Raw genomic sequence first — 24,448 nt, 5'->3', positions numbered from 1 at the left:
TTTCAATAGTAATTCCTACATTAAATTGAAGCTTAACCAATTGTGTAAAAGCCTAGAATAAAAATACTGAGGAGCTGAATATTTACAATTCCACATGAAACACACAAAAAGTCTTCTCACCTAAAGTTCAGCAGTCTTACTCCAAAGAAGACTATGTAGGTGAGCTCTGGTCCCAATTCTGGACATTTCCATACCAAAATATGGGAGAAAGCGCCTTTTGGTAGCGAAATATAATGAATGTGACAACCTACCTGTGTGACAACCATCCCTGTTCTCCCCTACATTATTTTGTCATCATACTGAATATTTCTAAATATAAACATATTCATATTTAAATTCAGGAGACAGCTATTGTACACAAAGTTGTATTAAAGTACTAGTATAAAAATAACAACAACGAAAAAGCAGCATCAGTGATTCACATGAGAAAATGCAGCATGTCAAACGATGTGACGTACGAGTGATGTCTCATTTCTTAGGTAAATGTTACGATTCTGGTTCCTGACTACGGTCGGGAACCACCCACCTTCTCTGTCATCTGTCACCTGACTGCTGTCACTTGTTTTTCCCTGTCATTTAGGGCTGTCACTTAGGGGTTGGCTTCTGATTGGCTGTCACGGGGGTGTGTGTGGAATGTTGGTATTTGGTGGCTATTTAACATTCCTTTCCTCTGCTTGTCATTCGTCAGGTCTTCACTATAGGCGTTCGGAGATAACGCGGCTGGTTCCAGTTCTGGACCACCACTAAGCTCCATTATCTATTCTCTCGTTCCTTTGCCTTTGGCATAGTATCCTAGTATTACTCTTTGTGTTCTTTACTATTAAAGTCGAACCTGTTCAAGAGTATACCTTCTCCGTCTCTGTGATTGCCTACAACAATTGGAACTCACCTACCTCCATCCTGACAGGTAAAGATTTCAACCGCTACCCCTTATAGGTCCGTTTTGAAGGGCCACTACCCAGTCAAGGGCACTCCAAAACTAGGGATAGGGCCAAGGGAATGGAATTGGGATTGTCCCACTGAGCAGAAAGAAGATGAAGGCAGCCCAGCTGTAAGCTTCATAAGCCCTCTGGAAAAAATCTTTCAATAGGAGCAATTTCCAGCAGTTTGGCACGTGATTCAGTATTATGCCAAAATAGATACGATGAAAGGCATTTTCACCGCTCTGTCAGGCATTACATGCAAACATTAGGCATTGTGTGTACAGTATGTGAGAGAGAAACATAGATGGATTTGTATTGTCATGTTAAGAGAGAGAGATCTGTGGCTTTATTATCTACTGTATGTTCTCTAAATTAATTTACATTGTGTATATATAGTCTTTTTATGTGAATCTATGCAAAAAAATTAATGTCGGTGCATGCGCGTTGGTCTCCCCGCTAATTGTGCCACTGGTTACCAAACAATGCCACTGGTTTACACAGGGAACCTCCACAGAGAGTGTGTATTTTAAGAACAACGGGCTGTCAGACTAATGGGCTTTCGGTCCAATGGGAGATTCCTCTGACTATCGGGCTGTCTGACCTATGGCCTGGCACCCAGAGCCAGTAATGGAGATTTATACATGTGGCATCTACTGTATAGGTATGTAGTATTATCTCTCTCTATTTAGTATTCTGCTGCGGAAAAGCCTAGTGATTAATCCCTGTCAACAAAAAGCAACTGGCTGTGTGTAGCAGTCGAGCTATGCAGCTGTGGGCGTTTATGTATTCCTGATGATATGTTGATCCATTAAGCAAGGGCATGCCTTATAGCTTACATGTCCCACTTCATGGCCACATATTGAAATTAAGCAATCAATGCATAGGAAGCTCAGGTAAAGTGACAACATGTATATATATATATATATATATATATATATATATATATATATATATATATATATATATATATATATATATATATATATATATATATATATATATATATATATAATAGTGTATGGTATAGTGATGCTGATCTGCAATCTGTTCTAGTTCTTAACCAGTCCCTAGTTTCACACCTGTCTACACACATACACTGGTCGTAGCTCAGCGCCTGGCATCTCCGTTCAACCATTTGAGCTGTGCGGTGGCATCGCTGTAGCATTTTAATAACATTTCCATTTAGGACCCAATCAGCGAAGCCCAAGTTCTGACAGCTGTGGTAAAGCAATAAATCATAAAACTAGGGGAGGCAGAGGGGGGGGGGGGCTTGCATGTAATTATGACCACGCCACGGTCAATTCTGATCAGTTCGCAGGCGCGTGCCCACGTTCAGTCTTCTGATTGGTGCCGTAACACACCCAACGACGACCTAGATATGGCTGAGTGTGCACGTGTGAAGTGTTGTACTGTATAATATATTACCCCGGCCTTTAACTGTCACATTTGCCATGTTACCGTGATGCGGGGAGAAATGAAAGAATAAAATGTATACGCCATCTGCATAAGCAAAATTGCTAACGCATGAGTGGCAATCATGCTACGACTTTTATGTTATCATGACCATAATTGTTATAGTCATGATATAATGGATAATACAATGTAGAAAATATGATCCAGTGGTAAATCGGTTGCTCGGTGGCTTATTTTACAGCATTTATTTGACTGTTCTGTGAAGACGTGCCGGTGGGCTCATCCATCTAAAGTTTATTATTCAGTGGTGTTCTGTGAAATGAATGTACACTTTAATGACTTGCCTTTCTGAGCGTGTTTCATATAAAACCTGAGTGTGTCTGCAAAAGTACAAACCATGAACGCATTTATGTCATTTTGAGAATTGATTGATTGATTGAAAACTTTATTAACAGATTGCAGAATGGGTACAATCCCAGTACGCCTCAATACAAAACAAACTTCTAAGAGGATGCAGACCAAAAAAAGACTTTTGTCTTGTTTACATCGGGGTCCCCCATTTTCAATTCATCATGACATTTATGACACGACAAACAGATATACAGAACTGTGTAGTAAGAAGAGATCATAAAAAAGATATACATCCGAAGGGGAAGAAACTGTACATTAGGGGGGGGGGGGATTTGGACATTTACAGGGGCCAGTTTCTAATTGCAGCCACCCGTAGGTGCTCTCTGAGAGCGGTTTTGAAGGAGGGTAGGATGGATTCACATTCCTTCACGGTTTTGGGTAGGGTGTTCCACATTATTACAACCCGCAGGGGAAGAGGAAAGCCGTAGGCCGAGAAACACCTGGAGACGTTCCACACTCCAAGACCTAAAGAACATCGGAGTGAGCTGGCAAGAAGCAAAGGCCATGGCCCAGAAGAGAGTGAGATGGAGAGCTCTGGTGGACGCCCTATGCCCCCCAACGGGGTAAAGAGGATTAAGTCAAGTAAGTCAGTTCCACATTATTGTTGCATAATTGCGAAATGTGTTTAGTCCTTTGTTTGAGCCGAATCTGGGTTGAACATGATTTGTGGAACTCCCTCTGGTGTTGTGGGCGTGGAATTCACTGACCTTTGGGAAGTATTTTGACATGTACATGGGTATCCCAGTGGTGTAGTGTAACTTGTAGACCAGGCCCATTGCAAGTTGCTGTAAAAACGCAATTTCTGCATTATTTCAAACCATTAGCAAACAATTGCTGTGAGGTGGCGAGTCAATGAGAAATAATTATAAAGTCATGTGTATTCACATACAAAGCTGCTGGAGCCAAGGGAACATGTTAAATTACATGACAATGAAAGCTTCACGTATATGGCTCAGTTGAAGTGACACCTCCATGCAGCAGCCACAGAATGGGGAGGCTCAGGAAATCCATTCAGCAGACACAGGGATTATTACACTGTTTGACTTTCCAGAGGACAGAGTGCTCATTGCGGACGGGGAATGAGAGATGGGGATAGTGGAATAGGGCAGCAAAGTCGAGGTTGAAAGAGCAGGGGAGAAGGAATGGTGGGAGACAAAATGTCCAAAATCCACGAGTTGGTAATCTATCACCACAACGTATTAGCCACGGACAACGCTCAGACTGCTTTAGCCTTGAGTGAGAGACAGATCCTCTGTTATCATGCCCAGTACTTAAAAGCCACTTAGAGCGCTACAGTATCTGTGTTGAAGGAAGCACTCACTCACAAAATGTTTCCAAGCACAATTCTGGCTTACATTGAAAGCAACATGCGTAGCTCTGTGGCTTCTGCTTAATAATTCATGTTATTCTCTTCTAAAGGTGTTTTTGCCAGCGTGATTTCAAATTATTTTGGAAATGTGAGTAAAAAAAAGTGGGGGGGCTACAAGAGCAACAAAAAAGCAACAGAAAGCACTCCTGCTAAGATACATTGTAAGGCAAAGGAGGAGGTTTTTTCCCATATTAGTGCACAAAAAGTGCCTCTCGTACTTACAGTACTTACTTCATACTTCATACTTCATGATATACTGTACTAGGTCATCAACCATTATTTGTGTGTATTCCCAAGATGACCTTTATGTAACCTTTTTAGCACATTTTAAAGCACTCCATTACCTCTTTCTCTTCTCTATTAAAATAATATAGTTTCAAGTTTCTTTAATAGTTGTCATACAGAAGTACAGAATACTTTCATACAAAATGCTTCTTACTGTTACGCTCCAGAGACTGTGCTAGACAAGATAGTATCAAATAACATAGTATAGCATGTAATTTAGAAGAAGAAAATGAGGTCACAGTGTTCGGTATAGACATATGTACAATGTTCTGAGTTACCATATAATATACAATACTATGCAGTGTACTAATGTACAGTACTATATAGTGCAAAGCAGAAATGGGATGAGGTACAATTTAGGTACAATTTACAGTAAGGTGTACGAGTTGTAGTGCAATCCTTCATCAATAAATATAAAGTGTGGGGAGTGGGTGCTACAGTGTGTTTGTTTAAAGTGGGTGTGTGCTATAAAGTGTGTGGAGTGGGTGCTACAGTGTGTCTGTTTAAAGTGAGAGTGTGCGTGTGGATGTGTGTGCTATGTGCGTTTGGTGGTTGTTGTTGTGTAGTGTTCATTGTTCGTTTAGCAGTCTGATGGCCTGGGGATAGAAGCTTCTTCTGACAACTGTCAGCATTCTCGGTATACAGTAAGCTAGCGGTTGTGGTCACCATTTATCTCGTTTGCCATCATGACATGATCTCATAAATAGGAATTTTACGTGTCCTGTTATTTTGATGCTTATGCAATCCATCTATATGATCACAACTGTGATACAGTAGTACATACATGCGACTTGCTACTGGAGTTGTTAGGACATTTCTCAAAATATCTTTCTCGTGTTTATGGACTCCAGGAGGCACTCAAACAGCTTTCAAATGCCAAGGCAGTTTCTACGGAAAAGGGAAACAGGGACACGGTCACATTAGCTGACTCATTCCTGGTAAACAAACCACAAGAACTCCTCCTAAAGAGGCTCGGATGACCATACACAGGCAAATAATCAGGCGCCCTCTCTCTACTGTGCACACGCATGGCCCCTCTGCATTCTCTAACCAAATCATCATTAACTTGTTCATCTCTGTAATCAGTTGAGGAAATACGTTTGGCAATTTCAATATTGGGAAATTGCAGACTGCACTAAAGGCACAGGGCCTTGGTCCTACTCTAGATCAAGTGAACTTACCAATTGAACCAATTCCTGATCGTCTAATTAGAAGCTTGTTGTATTGAATCTAGCAGACCGGCACTGAGGTGCAGTGTCCCTTGGCAAAAACACTAATCATTTTCCTACTTATTATAAGAAGAACAGGTAAAGTACCCCATTAGCCAAATATTGCTAATACTCCTATTGTGCTTAATGTCCCCAGTGCCAAATACTTAAATATTACACACGTATTATGCAATGTTTAATGAATGGCATCAACTACTACACAAAGAATGCAAGGGGACTGACTGTAGGATGTGAATACAACCATAAATACATAGATCTCAGTGTTTTTAAGGCTCCTAATTGGGGACAGACGGATGTTGCCAATGTTGACAGTAATATGTCATGTAATAGTGTAATATTGTAATGTAATATAAAGACATGTAATATTGGCCTCTCAATTTCATCCGCTTGAAAAGACATTCTGATTTGATGGATTTTCCCCCTTTCATTAAAGGTAGATAGCAGATATCTCTATATTTCCAATTGCAATTTTTCTTTGCACATTGTATTAATACATTTTACTATTCAATAAAAATAAATTAAGAAAAAGGTAAGTTATTCATTCATAGGCAGGGATGTATCCTTTTATTTACGTATTTATATGTAGTTGTCTTGTATTAAGAATGTTCAAACTTAAAGATACTGAATACGGGAACAAAACACCATCCATGCACAGTTTCGATCCAAACATATTGCTATCTGTACTGGCCTTTAAAAGCCATATTGGTCAAACCCTACTCCTAATGTCTATGTACTACTGCAGCCGAGCAGGATCTGCAGTCTGGCAGAGCTGGCCATTTCCCTGGTAATGGGACCATGCAGTTCCACTGTTTACTGAATCACCGTCGGTCTGGACTCCAAACCTGTTCCAAGTAGCCAGCCCAGTCTTGCCACATCAAGCAGCTGTCCGTTCTCACTTCTCCAAGTCTGCTAAAACACCCCATTTCTTCCTCCCGATATTATTTGACTCAACTCAAACCAACAGCACCATGTGGCTCAGTTTGCCCAACATACTTTACATAACCTGTTTTGTGTTTTCAAATTGTCTCGACTAAACATTTTCTTTTCTTTTAAATCCATTTTCGTTGAAATAACTCCCACCTGTAAACAAATATAATTGTGAAATGGGGTCAAATACATCCAAATGTCACTATGGCCGAGAGTCCAGTCCTATGCACGAAATACATCTCCTTTGGTCTCTATGCTGTAACCATGGTGTGCGACCACTGGCTCTGCCCACACGACACAATACGGCCAGGATGGTGTTCCAAGACCGGCATTTTGAACACCTGTTAAATCACTTCAATATTCATGACTTGTAGCAGATACACCATTACAATTCATCTTCATCTGTCGTGCTGAAAAACAGAAGTGCTCTCTGAAAACTAAAACAGTGCCATCTGGGTGGAGCAGGAGATATATAACTCTATACTGAGAGAGATATTTTAGATATCTTTGTTCTGTGCCGAATCTTCAACTACAGTAGAAATACCCAAGAGAGTGAAAACATTAAATGGAGGGGCTTATTGGAATGAAAGATAAGAAGCAGGATTTGCAGCCTATATTGACATGAAATACAGTGTACATGACCATGCCACGGTGCGTTAGCATAGGTCGTGCCCACGTGCAATCTTTTGATCTATCCCGTAACACACCTAACCTAGATATGGCTGAGTGTGCATGTGTGCAAGTGTTCATAATACATTACCCAAGCGTTTAACTGTCTGTCAATTTCTCCATGTTACCATGGCGCATGAAGAAATGGACAAATAAAATACAGGCAGTATGCAATCTGCATATGCAAATTGCTAATGCATGAGGTAATCACACCACTGCTTTTATGTTATCATTACCATAATTGTTATTGTCATGATATAATGGATATACAATGTAGGGAAATATGATCCAGCAGTAAATCGGTTGCTCGCTGGCTTATTTTACAGCATCTATTTTACTGTTCTGTGAAGACGTACCGGTGGGCTCATCCATCTAAAGTCTTGCCTTCCTGAGCATGTTTCATAAAAAGCCTGAGTGTGGCTGCTCTCGTTTATGTCATTTTGAGAAAATATAACTGCTAAAGATGCAGTTTGTAAGGTTTTAGGAAAGTGGCATCTGCACTTCACGTTTGTCTGGAAACGCTGTCTCTGACATTCTTGCTAGCTATGTGCTAAACGACCTCCCTACCGGTACAAACAAGTTGTAGGGCCCCATTCATCCTAAATACTAAATAGTAAATACTGCAAAGCAACACAAATTGTCAGCACAAGGTACTTGGTGGTGACAGTTTTTTATGGTGAGCATTTGTGGTACTTTGCAGTAGGCTACTATTTTGCAGGACTTGGCTTTACTTTAATGGTCTTTTCATGCAGAGGATTAATGTATCGATCCAACCCAATTCAAAGCATTATTATGATTTGTCACGTGTGTTTAATATCTTACCAAATGTATCTTTAGTAACACTATGTTCAATCTTGTGTATGCTGTAGAAGCTCATTGCTCTGAAATCTACCAACGTTATGAGTACCTCCCACGTCTTGAGAGAATATAGGCTTATTGTAGGGTCTGATGAAGACACAAAAAACAGGCGAGAATTAAACGTTCCTGCCCCTGAAGCCTGAAGCGATCCTGTGGGAGGACAGGGTGCTGCTGGTGGCTGCAGAGATGGAGGAGAGGGTGCTGCTAGTGGCTGTGGAGGTGAGGAGAGGGTGCTGCTGGTGGCTGCGGAGTGCGGAGGTGAGGAGAGGGTGCTGCTAGTGGCTGCGGAGGTGAGGAGAGGGTGCTGCTGGTGGCTGCGGAGGTGAGGGTGCTGCTGGTGGCTGCAGAGGTGGAGGAGAGTGTGCTGCTAGTGGCGAGGAGATGGTGCTGCTGGTGGCTGTGGAGGTGAGGAGAGGGTGCTGCTAGTGGCTGCGGAGGTGAAGAAAGAGAGGGTGCTGCTGGTGGCTGTGGAGGTGAGGAGAGGGTGCTGCTGGTGGCTGCAGAGGTGAGGAGAGGGTGCTGCTGGTGGCTGCAGAGGTGAGGAGAGGGTGCTGCTAGTGGCTGCAGAGGTGAGGAGAGGGTGCTGCTGGTGGCTGTGGAGGTGAGGAGAGGGTGCTGCTTGAGGCTGCAGAGGTGGAGTCTGGAGACTCGCTGAAGCGGCAGTAAGGGAAGTTAACAGACGCAGGTGTGGCTGGTCAGGTTGATTAACCTCTCCCTTTATTTCCACAGTGAGACTGGGACAACATAACTCACTCTCTCTCTCTCAAACACACACACACGCACGCACGCACGCACGCACGCACGCACGCACGCACGCACGCACGCACACACACACACACACACGCGCGCACGCACACACACACACACACGCGCGCGCGCACGCACGTGCACGCACACGCACGCACGCACACACACATGCACACACACACACACACACACACACACACACACACACACACACACACACACACACACACACACACACACACACACACACACAAGCCATTGTGAGCAGCCTGGAAGGCGCTCTGCTTTAGTTTGCCTATTATATATTTGAGTTAAAGGTCTGTGTGTGTAAAGACCAGCGTCAAGATTGTCTCTGAGTATCCTGTGTCTGCCTAAACTCAGGGGGGAGCACTACAGATCCTTACAGGTTCATTATTTCTGGCATCATTGAATTGCAACGTCTGATTCCCAAAAGTGAAAACACCGTTTTGGTATCATCGTCAAACCATTAGCAAACAATTGCTATCAATGATAGGTGAGTGGAGGAGTCAATGAGAAATTATTATCAATTATATATTCTAATTCTAATGTATTCACATATGAGGCTGCTTGAGCACAGATAACAGGTATGGCTCAGTTGAAGTGACACCTCCATGCAGCAGTCACAGAATGGGGAGGCTCAGGAAATCCATTCAGCAGACACAGGGATTATTACACTGTTTGACTTTCTTTTTTTAATAAAAAATTCAAAATAAATTATTATAATTTTTTGCTTTTGACTTTCTGTTTGACTTTCCAGAGGATATAGTGCTCATTGTGGACGGATAATGAGATTGTACATATAATTTAAATTGTACATTTTGGGACAACAACGTTCTTTTTTTACATAAACTGCAACTGAATATCAGCCCCAAATATCGGCTATCGACCTGACTTACTAATAATAATATCAGTATCGGACCTGAAAAAATCATACTGGTCGACACTTAGTGTACACTGTAGCTGACAGGAAGGAAGAGGAAATTACGTCTGCTGTCAGCACAAATTATATATTGTATATTATATACTGTATTTAAACAGCTTTGTACCATGGACATACAGTACATGACTATAAACAGCCCTATCAAGAATTAACAATTTGTGATGTTTGGCATCGCTCCACTTTACACAGATTCCTCTAATGCAACATGTACCGTTGGCACTACTCCAAGCTGTGACATTAACTTCAAGTCTTACACAAGACATTTTTTAAGGACAATATTTTCCCCGGGCTGGCAACCTGCAGCCGATTAATGTTCTGACCCACAAGCGAAGATTAAGAAGGTAGTTAATCAAGCAGACAAACAAGAGAGTTGAAGTTAGCTCTGTTCTTTGCCCATAGCAACGACCAAAAACAAAGTAGCTCAACAGCAGAACATTATCATTTTAGATGTGAGGAAGCCTCATCAAATAATCAGGAGACAATACCCATGGCCTACATTATAGGGAGAGGGGGGGGGGGAGTGGCTTTAAGCTTATTTTGTACTCTACTTCAAAGGCCAAGCATTGTGCTTCCCAGGTGTACATCCTGCTAGCAGCCATATAATCTGCTGCATCTTCCTCTTGCACAGAAGTGACCTACTTATAATTTAATGAAAGAATAGCCTTGCTCTTTCATCAAACTAGCACAAACAAGGTTATCTGACCTCGGTGTAGACACAGAGTCATTCTGTGCATCTTTCAAGCCCTCACAGTAAAAAAGAATATAAATAAAAAGAAGTGTGAGAATCAGGCAGATTGAGTTGTGATCCGACTATTGATCATCATACCGGCTGCACGGGTAAACACATCTGAATCCTCTGCCCATTAACGAAAGCAGTGGGACTCCGAACACCCCGCCTGACCTTTATGCATGCCACGCCACGGACTCTCTGATGTTTTGTTCCGACCGGACGGCGAATCAATTCATGAAAGCCTCGGTATAGTGTTCACTTCACAGTTCCCGTTTTAACAAAATGTGAAAAGACAGTGAGTCATGATGCACGTGGGAGTCGCGGGCGGGGATCAAGTGACACTCTGCCAATTCAACACGTTGAAAGCCGCGCTCCATCACCATGGACTTTTCACCTCTGATCCGCCGGACACAGCGGCAGCAGCAGTGACCGAATCCATATACGATCCGAATGCAGGACGCTGTGCCGATGTTTGGTGGGACAGTAGAGTGATAGTGAATATAGTTTACAGCATGTATGAAGCGATGTAATTATTCTACATTTGTAATGGTTGGAACGTTAGCTTTAGCAGATATTCGATTCAAAATGTCTCCTGAGATTTAATTAACTATGATCATAGGGAGATAAACAGGTAAAATAGGCCAAATGGCTCAGCAGCAGAAACAATGTAGAACAGAACATTTTCTCCTTATTTTCTATTTTTCTCCCATCCCAATTTCGTATTTCCAATTCTCCCCTCCCCTGTGTTGAACGTTGCTCGACTATGCCCCCCACTGGTCGGTTGTAGGGAGGATAGAAGCCTTGCATCACGTGTCCCCTCCGGTACATGAGGAGGCAGCCTGTCACATCTTTTCACCTGCCAGCACGGACTCTCAGTGGCGAGGTGTAACGCATGGGAGGCTCACACTACCACCGCTACTTCCTGTCTCTGCTTTGCAGGCGTCCCCCAACCGACCTATAGGAGTCGCTGTCCACAACGTCCAAATCCCCACCCATCGACTTCCACCCTCTAACTCTGCCAATTGAGTTAGTATGACGGCTGGCCCAAGCCGGAGGCAATGCTGACACCCGGATTCGAGACCGGAGTCTCTTGCATTGGTGACGAGCGCAATCTCCACTGCACCACCCAGCCGCTAGAACAGAACATAGTTATAAGTTATGTCTTCATAGTTGTGACTGGGCACCTCAACCTCTCACTCAACATCATTGGTAAATCCAAGACTAAGGTCTAAGTATCAGCACCATTTCACAACGCAATCTAAGCCTTTTGCATTACTATTTCTTTACTGGACCGCACTGCTTAGAGCCTTTTGATTAAGGGCATGTTCATAAAACTCTTGGCATGTCAGAGAGAAAATGTGCTTTTACTTGAATCTGCACCGTAACGTAACACAGGGATGTAGTCTACTCTACTCCATGCACCGTAACACAGGGCTGTAGTCTAGGCTACTCCATGCACCGTAACACAGGGCTGTAGTCTAGGCTACTCCATGCACCGTAACACAGGGCTGTAGTCTAGGCTACTCCATGCACCGTAACACAGAGCTGTAGTCTAGGCTACTCCATGCACCGTAACACATGTAGTCTACTCTACTCCATGCACCGTAACGTAACACAGGGATGTAGTCTACTCTACTCCATGCACTGTAACACATGGATGTTGTCTACTCCATGCACCGTAACACATGGCTGTAGTCTACTCTACTCCATGCACCGTAACACAGGGCTGTAGTCTACTCTACTCCATGCATCATAACACATGGCTGTAGGCTACTCCATGCACCGTAACACATGGCTGTAGTCTACTCGATGCACCGTAACACAGGGCTGTACTCTACTCCATGCACCGTAACACAGGGCTGTACTCTACTCCATGCACCGTAACACAGGGCTGTACTCTACTCCATGCACCGTAACACAGGGCTGTAGTCTACTCTACTCCATGCATCATAACACAGGGCTGTAGTTGACTCAGACTGCATGCGACAACATGTCTATGACATCCCCACATTCCACATGATTGCAGCGGTTATTATACTAAAGTGTTGGTGCGGAGATTAAGTTGGGTAGAACAAATGCACAATATGGCCATTCCTCCATTGAGCCAACGATGTGCTAAATGCTCTTTCGCGGCAAACGAGCTACCGCCACTCAGCCGTGCAGCTGTGAGCTAAGTGCGACTAAGGAAACAAGTGGTGCCCTTGCAGTTTCATAGTGCATGTTCATTATAGCACAAAGGCTGAGGTATTCGGGCGGTTGCATAAAGATACAGTAGCTGTTTGATGACACCGCTTCACGCTCGCTGACAGTCGGTGACAGGGGCAGACGCAGTGGAAAACAAACATGCTAATCATCCCATCAAGCATTCTTAAAGATGGGGGGTGATTATTTGTGCAGTTGTTGAAGTGGTGTTCAGTTATGTTAGCACTCCTCTTCGCTGGTACGTGGGTTCGTTTTTTTTATTGCGCCGCGCCGGAAGATGCAAGGAGCTTCTCTCATCCTAGTCGGCTTGTTTTCAGATGTGGAGTGATACTGAATTGTGCAGAGGAATTTAGATAGGTCATAGCCGTGGTATACGGGCTGATATACCACGGCTATGGACCAATCAGATTGCTCGATTTGCGCTACCCGTTTTATAAAATCTGAATATAAATTTGCCTAGGATTTCAATATTAAAAAGTTTCACTCGTTGCCAGTGATGTGACATCAGAGTGTGAATACGGGTGGCAGTGCCAGCGATGGAGGATGACTTCTGTCCACTGTTTGATGCTATAGTACAGAGAGACCTGGAGGGATCAACATTGCCCTTCACTCACACACACACACTCATTATCTAAGGGCACAGTTGGGGTTGTGGTGCAGTGCCAACGAGAAGTACCACCACTTCCTGCTGAAGGGAGTGAAAATGTAATTGATGGGCGGGACAAAAATTTTTTATTTTTATTTTAATGAGACGAAAATGTCTGGCCACGAGCCAAGCCATCTGCCAAGCCGGGGAAGAGAAGATAGATAAATGTGCCTCTGTCATGAGCTTGTGCTATCAGTCACCGGGTGTGTCATCACGCTGCATGTGTCAACCTAAAGTGCCTTAGGTAATGACCCTTTAATTCCCCATTTTAACACATTAAATGTTTCTGGCTTCATTCCCCCCCAAAGATTTTTTATTTTTTTTTGTATCTACTTTTTCTCCCCATTTTTCTATTTTTCTCCCGTCCCCAATTTCGTATCGTCCAATTCTACCCTCCCCTGTCTCGAACGCTGTTAGGCCATGCCTCCCACAAGCCGGCTGCAATGTGGACGAAGCCTTGCATCACGTGTCCCCTCCAATACTCAAGGAGGCAGCCGTCGCATCTTTTCACCTGCACAGCACGATCTCTCAGCGGCGAGGGTCTGCGTGGGAGGGACACGCCGCCCTCGTCGCTTCCTGATTCTACTGCGCAGGCGCACCAACCGACCTGTAGGAGTCGCTGTCCACAATGTCCGATCCCCACCCACCAGCTTCCGACCCCCTAATACTGCTAATTGTATTAGTATGAACGACCAGCCAAGCTGGTAGCAACGCCGAGAGCTGGGCTGGAACCCAGCATATCCTGCATTAGTGGTGAGAGCCTTGCCCACTGCGCCACCTAGTTCTTTTCTTTTTTCTTATTAAAATGTTCATCTTTGTATTATTGTATTATTATTATTATTATTATTATTATTATTATTATTATTATTATTATTATTATTATTATTATTATTATTATTATTATTATTATTATTATTATTATTGCGTTGTATGATAACAGGGAGGAAGTGGGGGGTTCACACACTTAATCATTCACAGTGAATACTGACAGAGGGAGGGAGGGAGGGGGATTGTGAATCTCATTTGGGGAAAATGAAAGTGCCAGACCAGTGACTCATGACCGGCTCCGTGGTCTGCCCTGCTCCATCAACTCATTTGCAGTGATCAAGTACTCGCTTCTTTTTTTCTCTTTTTTTTTCCACCCGTTTTTTTTCCACACGTTCATATCGTATGAACGTGCAAAAAGGGCACCCCTATTGTCATGCACGGTCTCCCCCCGCAATCCCAACCATGGAAGGCGGAAGCCCCCATAATCTCCATCTCCCCCCCTCACTCTCTGTTTAACAGTATTTCCATCCATCTGCCATTTTCATGTCTCATCAAAGATTTCCCTTCCCTCCCGTCAACTTCATGTATGCGCCTCTTGTTCTTTCAACAATAGCTTACAAACACTTGGAAATAATTGAGTCTCTGCGGGCCGACACCAAAAGGGAGCCGCTATCGCAGAGGAAGTGATCAAATATGGCCTTGAGCCAACCGTCTTTCTGGATGGTCTTTATGTGTTTCCATTGATTTGGGGTGGATACCCCCCCCCCCCCCCCCCTTGCTCTCTCGACGGTTGAAAGTAACGAGTCACAAGCAATAATTCTGTTGGATGGGGGCACCGCACCGGAAGAGAGGAAGCCGGAGCCGGAAGGTTTATGGGCAGCCCTGAGGAACAGAGAGAGTGGCAAAGGAAGCACTGTGGTGGTGGAAGGGCTTTCATCTCTTAACGGAGCAGTAATTGCCGAGATAATGTCCTGACGTCATCATTAATGTGGACTGCCGCTTAAGAAAAAGTTCGTTTAACAAAGCTCTCAAACGGCAATCACTCTATCTCCATGTGGGCCTAGCTACTACAGGAAAAGCTGCAAAGTGCTAAAAGTCATTATTATTCCCTCACTTCCTGTACGTTGCAAAGTAACTGCATGCTCACTAATTATGTGATTCCATTCATGCATTGCCCTCATCTGAGCGATGACATTGGCCCAGACGGCTGTGGTGGCAATGTGTTTCTCTTATCTATAGCTCCCAAAGATGTTGTTGGATTTAGAAATGGGTTCTGTATGTAAACATGTTGGCTTTGTTCTACGGATATACCAACACATTTGGTGGTTCTGCTTTATTATATCTTTATTCTATTCTATTATATCTTCATATATAAAATGACAGGATATGAAACAATAATCGTTTTTTTCTTTTATTTGGGGGGGGGGGGGGTTCTGGTGATTGAGATGTTGATTAGCAGACATAACTAGAACATCTCTCCCTCTGTTAAGTAACAGAAACATGTGGAAAAAGGATTTCAAATTCAGTCATGTACAATAATCATGTTACTTGGTCTTGAGTGCTTTTAGAAATATTGCATCTTATTCATGATTAAATTAAATTAAATCCAACAGTGAAGGGTTGTGAATGGGCAAATGCCTACCAAAGGCAAAGTAAGTGTGTGTGCGTGCTAAAATATGTTGCTGCGACTGCAACACATTACATTTTCATTGCCTTGGCTTATCCCCCCAAAAATATTTCAATTATTTAAAATGGTCTGTCTGCATTTGAACATTGGGACATTCCGGTCTGGCAAAACAAGTAATTTTTGTTCCCCCCCAAGGTTGTTTTTGGTAGAGACAACAGCGTCGCCAATTGAAATTCAGGGAGGGTTTCTCATAACAAACTGCACAGTCACAGATGAGCACCAGGTGAATAATTGAGCTACCTGACTCACCGCCATCATCATTCAGTGTCTCTGGCTTCACTATACCGGTTCACTCAAGATGAACAGATTTGGACATGGTGTGCTTAACCAGCAGCCCCAGCGGTACTGATCATCTCTGGTATAGCTATTGGTCCCCCAAGGACCATGGATGCCGCTGTCAAAAGGCTAAATTGGAAACGTGTCAACTCGTGTTCACTCCGAACGGCAAGCTTGGATGTATTTTCCCAAGTTTACAGGATAATACTCTGTATAAGTATACAATATAAATAACACCTATGGAATGGGAGCGTAGCTATAATGTTCCCACCACTCCTATGTTCCGTGGTCCTGATAAAGGCTTCAAGGTCCCGGTTTCCATACGATTTTCAAGCAAATTAACTCCTAAATCAAGGTACATTTTAGCGATATTAGAAGCATTCAAATGGTTTTCCATAAACTTCTATTCCTAAAAGAACACCAGTGATAACAAGGTGATAATGACAGTATGACCCTTTTTTTCAGGAGGGGGAACATAGCACCCGGGGAACATAGAGATGACCCCCATGGGACTGACCAAAAACTGGTTGTTTCACAACTAGCTGCATGTAACTGACAATCTAAATCAGGAACTATTCTACTCTGCTGTAGTTCTACACAAAGCCTGTTAGCTAGCTTCTTCTGGGGCTAGCTTACTAATAGGTCTAATAATAATAATAACCATATTGTGTAGCACGTCTCACAAAGTGAGAACAATGATTAAAAATGACAAGAACACACAAAGTGCCATGCCTGCTGTGCGCCACTGCTAGGGGCAGAGTGGTTAACCATGAGTGGCATTGTCTATGAGGGGGTTTGCATCTGAAAATAGAACAATACAATGGAACAATGAATAAATAACTCAATAAAAGGAAGCAGAGTTGGCAGAGAAACAAACACAACTTGAAAAGAAAAATTAAGCCTCAAATAAAATAAATACAGGCATGACATTTATTGTTTATTTTTTTATTTTCCAAAAGTATGTTATGATGAGTGATTTATGAATACAGATACAGATTCAGCTAACCTCAGATTTTTAGGCGAGGCATTCCAAAGCCTCTTGCCAAGAGCCTGATCACCTTTAGTCATTAACTGGGATGTAGGAACAGTCAGAAGGGCCCTTTCTGATCATTCCAGGTTATGCTCCAGCTAATGACTTAAATGGTTAAATGGTCATTGCTATAGCTAGATCCTTGAAGGTTTATCAGTAGAATACTAGAAGGAGTCGCATTTAACTTAACCCCATGTAACATAAAAATTATGCACAACTTTGCAAATAAATGACGTCAATAATTGTATGTGTCGGCCTTACAGTAAATTGAGTTCATGTACAGTTGTAATTTCCCATGGCATTAGACACACAATGTACTTATATTATGCACAATACAATACAGTGCAAAAGAAAGTAATTCATCCAAAGAAACTTAGAGTACCATGAGTGCATACATGTTTTAGTAATGGGTGGCCCAGTGAGATTTAAACCCTTAACTCAGGCAGTGTTAGTACCATGCATGCACACACACGCGCGCGCGCGCGCACGCGCACGCACACACACACACACACACACACACACACACACACACACACACACACACACACACACACACACACACACACACACACACACACACACACACACACACACACACACACACACACACACACACACACACACACACACAAGCGCAAACCTATTTTCTGAGCCAAAGCTATATATCCCCTTCCCTCACTGTGTATCAGGATGGCCGGGCTCCAAGCTGTGACCAACAAACCCACTGCTGGACAGACTGGCATCCCCCTGAGGTGCCCCCCCCCCCCCCCCCCCCCCTTCCATTCATTCTTCCACCATCAGCAAAGCCCTGAGTGCCAGGGATTTTACAGTAATACACAGTAATACACACTCATTGACTCATAATTCACAGCGAGTGTGTGTCGGCATTCCAAGGCTAGGAATTACACATGTTGACAATAGCCGTGTCTCTTGTACACCAGGAAGGAAAGGTCATCATTTCGATTCTGCAGCTTAATTCTCAGCCCCCCCCCCCAAAAGTGGTGGGCATTAGCTTCCGCTCTGCAGTAAATAACATCCCCAGACAAGGTGTATATTGGTGGCCCGCCTATGTAGCAGCACTGTGGACACGTACTGTACATTTAATCTTTGTCACACGTACATTTACCAGTACAAGGAGCACAGGGGGGGGGGCATTTGTTGTCCTACTGCCACGGCTACATTATACAGCAGCAGCCCTTTGTAAACACCAACTATGTTAGAAAAGAAAAAGAAAATTATGATTTGTTTTTAATTAAAATCATAGATATCTTAGTAGATCTTTAGTAATGCATCGAACATTGTACATATGTCTATACTGAACACTGTGACCTCTATTTTTACTTCTACTTTACATGCTATACTATTTTATTTCATACTTATCTTGTCTAGCACAGTCTCTGGAGCGTAACAGTAAGAAGCATTTTGTATAAAAGTATTCTGTACTTCTGTATGACAACTATTAAAGAAACTTGAGATATATATTACATTCTAAGGTTTGACAGAAATGCTCCCTCCTCTAGCTTCAGAGCAGATTCAGACCAAAGGCGTAGGTATTTTCCTATAGGCTATGTTGACAATAGCAAAATAATGAAATTACACCAAACATAACCGCTAACACTAGGGCAGCTGGGTCGGTCATGTGACTGTTTTTGAATCTTAGATTTGTAATAAAAAAATAAAGATACAACAACCTCCTCCATTCAAAACTTTTTTTATTTAGACCTCTGCAGTCTTCAGAGTTTTGAAAAGACATAAAAAGGCATAAAAAAAGTTAGATGCTGTTTACTCTTGACCACGGTGGATTCGGTCAAATAACCACCTCCTCTCCCTCATTCACTGAGAGCTCAGAGGAGGACTGATGCGCTGATGGTGTCAAATCAACTGCGATGAGTATCTCCTGAATGGCCATTGTGGCTGTTGTACCTTGAACCTATTAGTTGCCTGTATTAACATGTTTTCCCCCCACACCTTGACGCCTTCATTAACGCAACGACTCCAGGAATATTATATTTACATGTAGTCATTTAGCTGATGTTTTTATCCAAAGTGACTTACAAGTTCTGTTCAACAAGTCAGCAGAAAGGGTACAACTCTGGCAGCTAAGGGTAAGTGATTGTTGGTGCTACACTCTTGAGTGTATTAACATGGTAGCTAGGTAGTAATATAGGCACAGTAGATTACGTTGTAGCAAATTGCATAATGGTAAAAGACAGTACGAAGGTTAGTCGTTTTAAATCTATTTATTTTATATTTCAGATATCGTTTTTTAATTAGTTAGATAATAGACTTTAGAAACAACATCTTGAATATGGGCCAATTTGTAGAAGAGAAACATTTGAGACAAAGACACAAATACATTTTTTAAGATTAGTTCAAGAAACAAAGCATATTATACTACTACCATAGTGTCTTTATACCTGTATCACTGTACATATTGGTATCACAACTATCTGATTAGCACCGCACCCAGTAGTACAAATTTATACATTTTATACCCATTACCTGTACATTTTACATCACTATTGCACTTTACTTTACATTTGCACTCTGGTTGGATGCCAAACTTTGTTTTGTTGTACTGTACTTGTGCTGTATAATGACAATAATACAATATAATAATATAAACATCATGCTTAGACTTGTTCCGCTCTATAAAGCAGATTTTGACCGAGCTGGCCGCACTCCACAGAAAAGTGCAAGGCCTGCTGTTCTAGTGTTAAGGCGGCGGCTCCCATAACGTGTCCTCCAGTGGGCCTTCCTCCCATCTTCCTCTGACTTAGCACAATTACAGAACACACCAGCATAAGGTGCAATTACAAGGGACTGACACACGGTCTGTTTCCATCATAGATTTCACCCGCCACACAGTTATCAGCCCTGCGACAGTGCAGACCGTTACACAATTCTGTATTAAATCAAAGAGAGAGAGAGCTTGTGCCTGCTAAGTATTTTCTCCTGCACTGGAGTATCAGTAGGCAAATGATCTAATGAATCTCTCACCCGAATGGCAGCCAGACCCAGATTAAAATGAATACAAAATAAAAAGATTATGTGGGCAATGGATTTAAAGGGAAAGAAGGGATTGCCACTATTGGACGTTTATGCTACAGCCTGAAAATGAAAAATGGACAAAGTGTTGAGCGTTGGAGTGACGTCGTCATTAAACAAAAGTGCATTCAAATATAATGGTGGTGAGTTGCACTTCCTGGCGTATTAGCCCACTCTGTCACTATTAGATCAGATGTTACTGTATATGGGTTTTTGTGTCTGGCCGTGAATTAATCTCAAAACCCCGGCCAACCGATATATATATATAAGAGTGACATATATGGTAGGCTCTCTCTTTCATGCAAGAGAAGGCTACCAATTACACATTAAATACTGTATTAGCCTACACCTCACCCAAATGTGATCAGATTCTCTCTCTCTCTCTCTCTCTCTCTCTCTCTCTCTCTCTCTCTCTCTCTCTCTCTCTCTCTCTCTCTCTCTCTCTCATATATTCTCTCTCTCTCTCATATATATATATATATATATATATATATATATATATATATATATATATATATATATATATATATATATATATATATAATATATTTGGGTTTCTTTCATTGTTTAAGAGCACCATAAAGATGTGCATGATAGTCAGGGAATACAGATGGAAACGAGCTAATTAGCTCAAATCTGACACATTTACATTGATGTGGAAAATGAAGATGTTTATTAATGTGCACTGTCCCTGGGTAAAAAATAAAGAATCAAACAAACAAACAAGCCTGGCTATACCCATACCATATCAGCATTTCATATATAGCTCTAGCAGGGTCCTTACTCCCAGCAGGAGGCAGAAACCCTTCAACAAGACCTGGCACAGCAGCATCCATACCAAATAATAACAACACCTGGGGAGACCAGTCACTTCCGCGGCGCTTGAAATAACTTAAAGGTGCATACGAGTACCCCTCCCCCCACAGAACCTTTACAGCATAACCAGCAGACTAACCTCCAAGATATGGTTTGGTTTATGCCGCCTCTTAAGCCCCCAAAGGGACCCTGGATCTGTGACCTGCACTAACAAGAGTGGACACAGAGCACCCTGCCGACAGTGTTTCATGGTCTGTTAGAGGCCGGGCTATGGGAATCTGCTTATAGAGCCACGGCTGTATCTGCAAACTGACATTTCCACCATTGTTACTGTGAAAGGACAACACTCTCTGACACTGCTAGATGTAGCCGGCGAAACTAAGGATTCCGTTTCCATAGGGCTAATGCCACTCAGCCAGGAGACTCATTTCAGTTTTACATTTACTGTACATTTAGTCATTTAGCTGACAACTTACAAGTTACAATAGGTCAGCAGGAAGGGTACAACTCTGGCAGCTAAGTAACATTGTTTGTCAAACAGTGTTGAACTTGGGTGCTACAGTCTTGAGTGCATAGATATTTCAGATATTGTTTGAAGTCCACAGCGGAAAATTGGCTGGGTTTCGGCTGTCCTGACTGTGGTGGGAAGCTTGTTCCATCATTGTGGAGCGAGGACCTATAACAGCCTGCTTATCTTTGATGACCCCCCAGGAGCTTGGATGGGAGGGTGTCTGATGCAGACAGAAGATAGAGCATAGGGGTCTTGAGGGTGTGTAGTTAAAGCTATTGACCGGAGGTAGGATGGAGCCGTTACCCTCGCTGCGCGGTATGCCAGGTCAAGGACCTTGAAGCAATTTGGTTTTCTATCTTAACGAAACGTAAAGGTTTTCTTATCTGTTTTTTTTTTAATTCATCGAAACTAATTCCAGTTCTATATTACAGTGGGTTTAGTTTGGTGAACCATGTTAACAGTGACAACAGGGACCTTGGATTACCGGCCGAGGAAATGAGAAAAATACTTCTGCACACTTCAGCAAAATACTCTCATAACGGGTAGTTACTTGAGCGATGGGAGAAGGGTCATGCAAACTGGTTTAAACAGAACATAATTTATTCCTTACGTTCAGACGCAGTGGATCAGGTCCTAAGGACGATCCACTGGATCCAAACGTTGTCCGAACACAATAGATAAATCAGTTCCATTTTGCAAGCTTAAACCAATGTGCGGGACCTTCTCCTTTCGCTCAAGGGATTTCTTTTGACATGAAAGTATATACGGCGGGATCAGATCATTGCTCTTACCCGGACATCCAGCACTTGATCTGCTCTGTTGACCAAGACCCATCCTTTAAAACGGACTATATCCCAAGCTTAGCAGAACAGTGCATGTTAAATATTCAAGCAGACTCAGCACTCCTGTAATCATCTAAAGAGCAGAGCGGTCAATACTTTAAATACCCAATGTCGTGGATGGAAACTAAAGGTGTCGGGAGAGGATGGAGCAAGGGGGCAAAGTCATTTTAAGGACGTTTCAAAGTGGCTGATGAAGCCAAAACATAAAATGGATGGCCATGCCATTAGACTAGCACAAAAAAAGTAGCAGTATCAATCTTTCCCTGCTATTAGGATATAGGCAGGTTATTCCATGGTGTGAATATTTAATGATCCTTAATTGGTTGTAAAGAAAGGGGACTGTTCAGTAGTGGGGCCTGCATGGTTTGGTTGCTGTGTGTTTTGTTTGCATACTTCAATACTTCAAAAGACGTTATGACAAGCTTTGTCAATAGCCTTTAATGAAGTTGAGATTGTGCTTGAAAACTTCATATTTTTAGTGATGACAATGAATATGTATATGATATGAACCATGCTTCTCAGTTTGATTTGTATCCTTTCTGTCATGGGGATGTTCTTGAGGCATTGTACTTTCTAAAGTCGCCCACCCCAGTTATTGCAGAGCTGTTAACACATTATTTAATCTTTCTATTTCAATGGGAGAATTCCCTTAAGCTTGGAAATCGGCCCATGTGACTCCCCTTCACAAGGGCGGTGATAGGGGTGATTTAAATAATTACCGTCAAATAACTACCACACTTGGCAAAAATTTCCTTTCAACTCACTCAGTTTAAAATTTGCACCAATCTCGTTTCAGAGCAAATCACAGCCCTCTTCACCATATATTGTTATTTGTGTATTGTTATTCTGTATATTGTTGTTATTTTGCATATTGTACAGGACTGTAACGTTGTCTTATTGTATAGAATTTAATGTTTCTGTATAGTGTTTTATGTTTCTCTTTTATTACTTGTGATTTTATTACTGCACCTTAACTTTGAGTCCCAAATCTTGTTGTATGCAAATATAATGACAATACAGTACAATCTACAATCTACAATATACATTATATTGTCTCCTTATTGAAGGATTGTCAGGCCCATTTATATGCAGATGAATTCTCTACTGTTTTGCTGACACTGCTCAGCTATGGAGAAAGCTCTTATGAATCTCAAACTGGTGCTGAATGCAAATACAACTAAATTAATGGTCCTCTCAACATCCAAAATTGATTGTACGACTGCTCTTGTTTTACTGTTTATTTTAAACAATTTAATGTTTTGTAATTTATGATACCGCCATCCAGTCCCCCTCACTTGACTCCTGACGTAAAATAAAGTACAAATAAAAATAAATAAAATAATATTGCATCTAATCACATTTTCAGTGTTTCAGCCTACAGTAGATGTGTTCACACTCCAGGCAACCACGTAAATGGAAGTCAGTTCATTGAATACTGAAACGATAATAAGGGAGTCAGTGATGTTTGTTTCTGTTTGTTCTGCTAGATAAATTCCCACTGCTACTTAAAAGGAAAATCTACCCTAAAATATAAATCACATATTTCTATAATACTGTGTATGTTTTCTGATTCAGAGCTGCAAGCTCTACATTTAAATAAAAGTAATTTGGATATATAGGTCAAACACAAATTCTTTGAACCCACAAAGTCGGCCATTCATCCATAATAGTGGTGGGTGGAGGACAGAAACAAGAGTTGCAGACCCAGGCTAGAGTAAGATATACTATAACCTCACAGCACACAGCTATATGTCACGCCAATCCATACCAATAACAATGTATATAATCAGGAGACGGAGCACTGTGGTCATTTTGAAGGGCGAAATCCATAACACCACAGATGGCGGCAACAGAGAAGCTACAAAACAAGCATATTCAGAGAAAATAATTAAATGTGATCTGATTGTATGTTGTGTAAATATACAATCTACTTAATCTTGAGGTTAAATGTGACTTAATTTAATGAGACAAAATTTAAATCAATCACAATCTCGCCTAAAAGGCTGGGAATTGCACAGTGAGTGGTTGCCATGGTAACTAAGGAGCGTAGAAGGACCGTTTTTACCACCAGGCCAACTGTTTACATAACAAAGCATTGAA

Source organism: Notolepis coatsorum (genome assembly GCF_963971535.1).
Source record: "Notolepis coatsorum genome assembly, chromosome: 16".
In the NCBI taxonomy this organism is placed as follows: domain Eukaryota; kingdom Metazoa; phylum Chordata; class Actinopteri; order Aulopiformes; family Paralepididae; genus Notolepis; species Notolepis coatsorum.
This window is presented reverse-complemented; position numbering follows the sequence as displayed.